Here is a 6,000-nt window from a genome sequence, read left to right on the forward strand (position 1 = left end):
TCTTCTGCTCATATTCGAGTGGCGGCCGGTATCAACGCTGAGATCTTTCGAACTGAAGCTGGCGGCGGCGACGGCGTACCCGTAAAAGGAGTAGACTGGTAGCAATAGCAGCTATTAGTATTTGCTGTCTATGAACTGGCATTAGAACGCTGGTGTTGGTACTGGTGTTGGTGCTGTCATTTGAGAATTTGCAACACTTTAGAAGGTACTTGGTAGAAATGTGTCTATAACCAATTTTATATGGCAATTGCATCAGGGGTAAGTAATATTTCTAGCTAACAAAACCTGTAAGCAGGAAAAAATCATTTTGGCAAGAAATGGGCGTGAAGGTGGTGGCGATCGCAAAAGGGTACATTTAGGTACTTCCACTTGCATATATATTTGTATGTCAATAGAAGTACCATAATGTATCTTTTCCAGCCGCCACCACCTCTCCCCCCACCGGCCTAGTTCCAAAGCACTTACTGAAGTAGAAAAATTTATCAAAGGCCAGTATTCTACAGAGGGAACAAAGGGCTCTAGTCACATAGGGGATTACAAAGGGAACGCCGTAGGGGGTATGGCCAGAAGGGGAGAATTACATACAATTTACTAGTAATTTCCCTTATTAGGTCATAGCTAAACTCCGGTTTCTGCAGCTCTCCCATTTCTCGCCAAAATGGCCAAGTCCAGCATTGTAAAATGGGAACAATTCAAGCAGGTCCAAAATTGTCACTTAGGGGGTAATGCGAATTTTGATATTACTATTAGGCATAGCTACTTCTATTAACTAGGGTCTATGAGTGCTACAATCAGCTGAGCCTAGGCTATATACTACGCCTCTATAGTGGCTTGGCACCTTCTTCTTCAGGCCTTGGCCAACAACTGTTCAGCCTGGCTGCTAAAGCCATCTACGGAGGTATAGTTCGTAAGTTTTGTAGGTGGGGCGTACTATTAAGATTGCGTGAGCATGGGTACGCGTTCAATTGTTTGTATCCTTTTAACGTGTTGTAAGTTTTCCTTTTATATATTTATACTAACGTGCGTGCATAACGAATGATACAACATAACGAATGATACACTACCTTGAATCCACACAACTCCTCTAGTAAACAGTAAATCCCTTCACAACAAAAGATGCCGCAGAAAAACGATGAACGCCAAGTTATATTAGCTCTTCAGGCGATGCAAAATGACCCTAAGCTAATTGCTCGAGCTGCTGGAAAGCTCTATTCTGTCGATCATCAGAAGCTTAGTCATCGTAAGCATGGTATGCATTCACGACGCGATATTTCTGCCAATTTGCAGAAAATGACCGACTTAGAGGAATCAATCCTTGTCCAGTATATTCTCGACCTAGCTGCTAAAGGATTTCCTCCCCGATTGTCTGTTGTGGGAGATATTGCAAATCGACTTCTCACGACACGCGACGCGTTACCTGTCAAGACGCGCTGGGCTTCCAACTTTGTTAAACGTCTCATAGAACTCAAAACAAGGTTCCAGCGCAAATACGACTATCAGAGGGCTAAATGCGAAGACCCAGTAATTATTCGTAGCTGGTTTGAGCTTGTGCGAAACACAATTGTGAAGTACGGCATCCACGATGCGGATATTTACAACTTCGATGAGACAGGGTTTATGATGGGCATTATTTCAACTGCAACAGTGGTAACAAGCTCTGATGGACGTACGAAGGCAAAGAAAGTACAGCCTGGCAATCGTGAATGGGCTACAGTAATACAGGGTGTTAATTCCCAAGGCTGGGCGATTCCACCATTTATTATTGTTGCAGGCAAAAACCACCTCATGTCTTGGTTACAAAACCTCGAACTGTAGGTGGTTATCGTTTGTTGATCGTTGATGGTCATGAAAGCCATCACTCAGACGAATTTGAGGAATACTGCAAGGAAAACAATATTATCACTCTATGTATGCCAGCTCATTCTTCTCATATCCTCCAACCACTTGATGTTGGGTGTTTTGGCCCACTGAAAAGGGCTTATGGGCAGCAATTCGAAAACATGATGCAGGCTCACATCACGCATATTACGAAGGATGACTTCTTTCCCGCATTTCACGCTGCTTTCTTTATTGCAATGACTGAAAACAACATCCGAGGAGGCTTCCGAGGCACTGGGCTTTTCCCATTTGATCCTGATAGTGTGGTTTCTATGCTTGATCTCAGATTTAGAACCCCGAGACCACAAAACTCCCACCCTAGCACCGCTCAACCTTGGGTTTCCCAGACACCAAATAACCAAAATGAAGCCTTATCACAGACAGCTTTCATTAAAAATTGAATTGCACATCATCAAAATAGCTCATCAACCTCTATTTACAATGCTGTTAACCAATTTGCAAAGGGAGCATCACAAATGATGTATCAATTAGCATTGTTAAAAGCAGAGAACGAAATGCTTCAGCAAGGGATGGAACAACTTAGCAAACGCAGAAGGGCTAAAAAAACTCGCCTACAGCAAGGAGGATCACTTACACAACACGAAGCACAAGAGTTACAAGATGAGAGGGACCTTGCGCAACAAGTAAAGCAAGAAACACAGGCAGGGAGTGGTCGGAAGCCAAGGAAAGAAATGTAAAGGACTTCTTGGTGAGTAGGGCAGTGGGAAGTCATGGAAGGAATATACGTAGAATCCTGGTCTATTGATACAAAGACTGAATGCTGACCTTCCTCCGAAGGTCCGCGTTCCTACTATATAGTTCTACATGTCCTGTCCGGACCGACATGCCTCCGTCTTGGCACTGAAGGGCACGTGAGTATTGCCCGCACGTGATTCGGTTCGTGACAATATCCCCCCCTTTGAGGCTCAAGCCCCTTTGAGCCCCCGATCCCGAGATTTGCTCGGCCCGTATTGTAAAGTGTGGTGGTGGCCGCTTATGGAGCGAGGCACGCTTGGTAAGCGGAGCCCACCCGCCTACGCGTTGTTGTTGTTGTTTTGGCTTGCTGTGGTGAATTTCCCACTTCTGGCTTCGCTTCTCCTTTTGTTTTGATACAACACAACCTCTTCCACACCACAATGCTGCACCCTCGCAGCTCCTCTGTTTTTGGTACGTGGACTCCTTGAGTCTTCTTGAACCTTTTCTAATTCAAACAGCTTCACACTCCACACTCTCTTGCACTTCGCTACCGCCACCATGCCTCCCCGCAAAGGTGACAACAAGGACCCAGCCGGGCTCACTCCCGCTGGCCCCAGCCAGGTGGAAAGACCACCGCCCCCAAGAAGACTCGCCCCCGCAAGCCCACTGCCAAGGCCAAGGAGAAGGGTAAAGCTGTCCTTCCATCTGTCGAGGACAATGATGAGCTCGTTCCCCGTCGTCCCGCGCCTGAGGCGACCCCGCGCCAGACACACTCGGCCACCGTCGCAAGTGAGGATGGTGCCCCAAGCCAAGCAGGAGCTGCTCGTCGCCTGATTGCCTTCCCCGCTATGGGCACGCCACAGCGCTTCAACCGCCCTGCGAACCCTTCCATTCTTGGTGGGGAGTTCAGCCCCTCGCGTGCCCCCTGCACGAAGCCCGTCATCCCAATGTGTCTACGCTGCTCCAAGAACGTCTTCAAGTTCAAGACGGAGCTGAAATGCACCCGCGCGAACAGCATGGCCCGATGCCAGTATTGCTCGGATCAACACTGTCACTGCTTGCCCGTGAGTCCTCCGCATATCCCCCGCATCGCTTGATTGTCCTCGGCCTAATCTGTTTTAGATTCCCAAGTTTGCGATCAAGAGATTCAATCGCATGATGGTTGCGCACGCGCAATTCATGGCTTCCTGGAATGTGGATGAGATGGTTATCCCTGTCATCAAGGCCCGCTCCCAAATCCTCAAGGCCCGCCAGGCCAAGTACACCCAGTTCGTCGAGCGTGGCAAGAATCTCCTTGGTCGCCGCCGCGCCTTCGGTGCGGACAGTAAGCCCGAGAAGATCAACGTCGGCCTCGCCCTCCTTGCTGTTGCCGACAACATCAAGGCACTTCAGCGTGTCGCGCGCTTCAAGGCCGACATGTATCAGGCAAAGGTACGTGTCGCTCCCGTTTCCCTTCCTGTTCTCCAACTAACCTCTCTTAGCACCAGCACAATCCCGCTGTTGCCACCTGCGAGGAGTACGAGAGCTCCGATAGCGAGGTGGAGTCAGAGGCTTTCCCTGGCGAAGATGACAACGACCTAGAGCTGGAGGCCAAGCTGGCCTGTCAGCCAGAGCCCTCCCCCGCTCGCTCCCACATCTCCAACGACGACTTCTCCGACGTTGAAGATGGTGACGTCGCCGCCTGATAACGCTTGCGCCACATTAGATAGTTGAGCTCCGGTTCTAGAATAGCGAATTGATGCCCTATGTGGCTTTTCTACTCTTGTGTTTACTATCCGTGACCTGTGCGTGAGCTTACTGCCTCTTGTGGTGTGGTTCTAGCAATGACACGTGGAAGGTTGGGTGAATCCCCATGTCCCATGGCAACTCAATCCTATAGGCCTGCTTTCCAATGATCTCTACGATCTTGAAGGGCCCTACGAACTGTTCCGCGAGCTTTCTGTTTGGCCTCCGCAGCTTGATGTTCTTTGTGGAAAGGAGGACTTGGTCCCCCATGCTATATTCCTTTGGCTTCCTTTTGAGATTATAGTGCTTCGTCTGCGACTGCGTCGCTCGGAGCCAATGGTGCACCAGCACTTCCCTTTCCTCCTGGAGCTTCTGTATTCTTTCAAACGGCTCGAGTGCATCCCCCTTTTGAGGGGCGTCCGCGACACTCACATCTGGCATACGAGGATCAAAGCCTTTTAATGCCCGGAAAGGTGTTGTTTGAATTGTCGAATGGAAGGAGTTATTATATGAGAACTGGGCGATGGGTAGGAGTACTACCCACTCATCCTGGGAGCTTGTGCAATACGACCGAAGGTAGTGTTCGATTGTTTGATTCTGGCGCTCAGTTTGTCCATCCATCTGCGGGTGGAAAGCGGTGCTCAAACGCTGGCGAATCTTTAAGAAATAACAGAGGCAAGACCAGTAGCTACTTGTGAATACAGATCCCCTATCGGAGACAATTCCCTTTGGAATCCCGAACTCTGTGATAACGTAGCGGAGGATAAGTGTTGCCAAATCATTGGCATTCACCGTCTTATTCGTTGCGATATATAAGGCGTACTTTGTGTATCGATCCACAACTACAAGTATGGAATCGTACGCCTTCTTCGGCAATGGGTGAAGGCTTGGTGGGAGGCCTGTTATAAAGTCCATGGAGATCTCTTCTCCTGGGCCGTTTGGTTGTGGAAGCGGCTGCAACTCGCCGTACGGGCGGTGACGCTTCACTACCATTTTCTGGCAGATTTGACAGGTCTTAACGTATTCCTTTACATCCTCCCTCATTTTTGGCCACTTATACTTCTGAGTAAGTAGTTCTGTGGTCTTCGCCACGCCAAAGTGACCTGCTAACGGGTCATCATGATGGATTCGGAGGAGCTCTTCAATGAGGGCTGGGTCTCGAGGAAAGGGGATGATGCCTTCCCTCGAAAGGACTCCGCTTTCCTGATGAAGAGCCCACTCTCTCTCTACGCCTTCCGTCCGTGGACGCCTCTTTGTCATTCGCAACGCTCGATCCTTCAAGAATGGGTCACCACTTTGGACTTGAACGATGAGCTTGCGAAGATCAAGGGATGGCTCCTCGTACGGTGCTTCTGTAGCTGCCTCTCGCATCACGCGACAGCGAGGCAGGAAAGCTTGTGTATCCTCTGCGTGCCCCTCGCGGGGGTGCAGCTTTAACTTGTCCACTTCGTGGAGGATATCTTGGGTTACCGTTTGCTCGCCCGCTTTTGCGAAGACGGCGCGGATTCGAGTACTCTTTTGCGACGCATCGCCCTCGCTGTTCTCTACAGCTTTACTATAACCACGGGCCAGCTTTTGCTGGAGCATGGGTAACAACCCATCAAATGCTTGATGTTGCGTTTCGACGTAGTCCGGTCTGCGACTCGGACCGTCCGCGGGGTTGGTGCGGCCAGGCCTATGTTCAATCTAAAAATCGAGACC

Source organism: Pseudogymnoascus destructans (assembly GCF_001641265.1).
Source record: "Pseudogymnoascus destructans isolate 20631-21 unplaced genomic scaffold scaffold_1, whole genome shotgun sequence".
Taxonomy (NCBI): Eukaryota; Fungi; Ascomycota; class Leotiomycetes; order Thelebolales; family Thelebolaceae; genus Pseudogymnoascus; species Pseudogymnoascus destructans.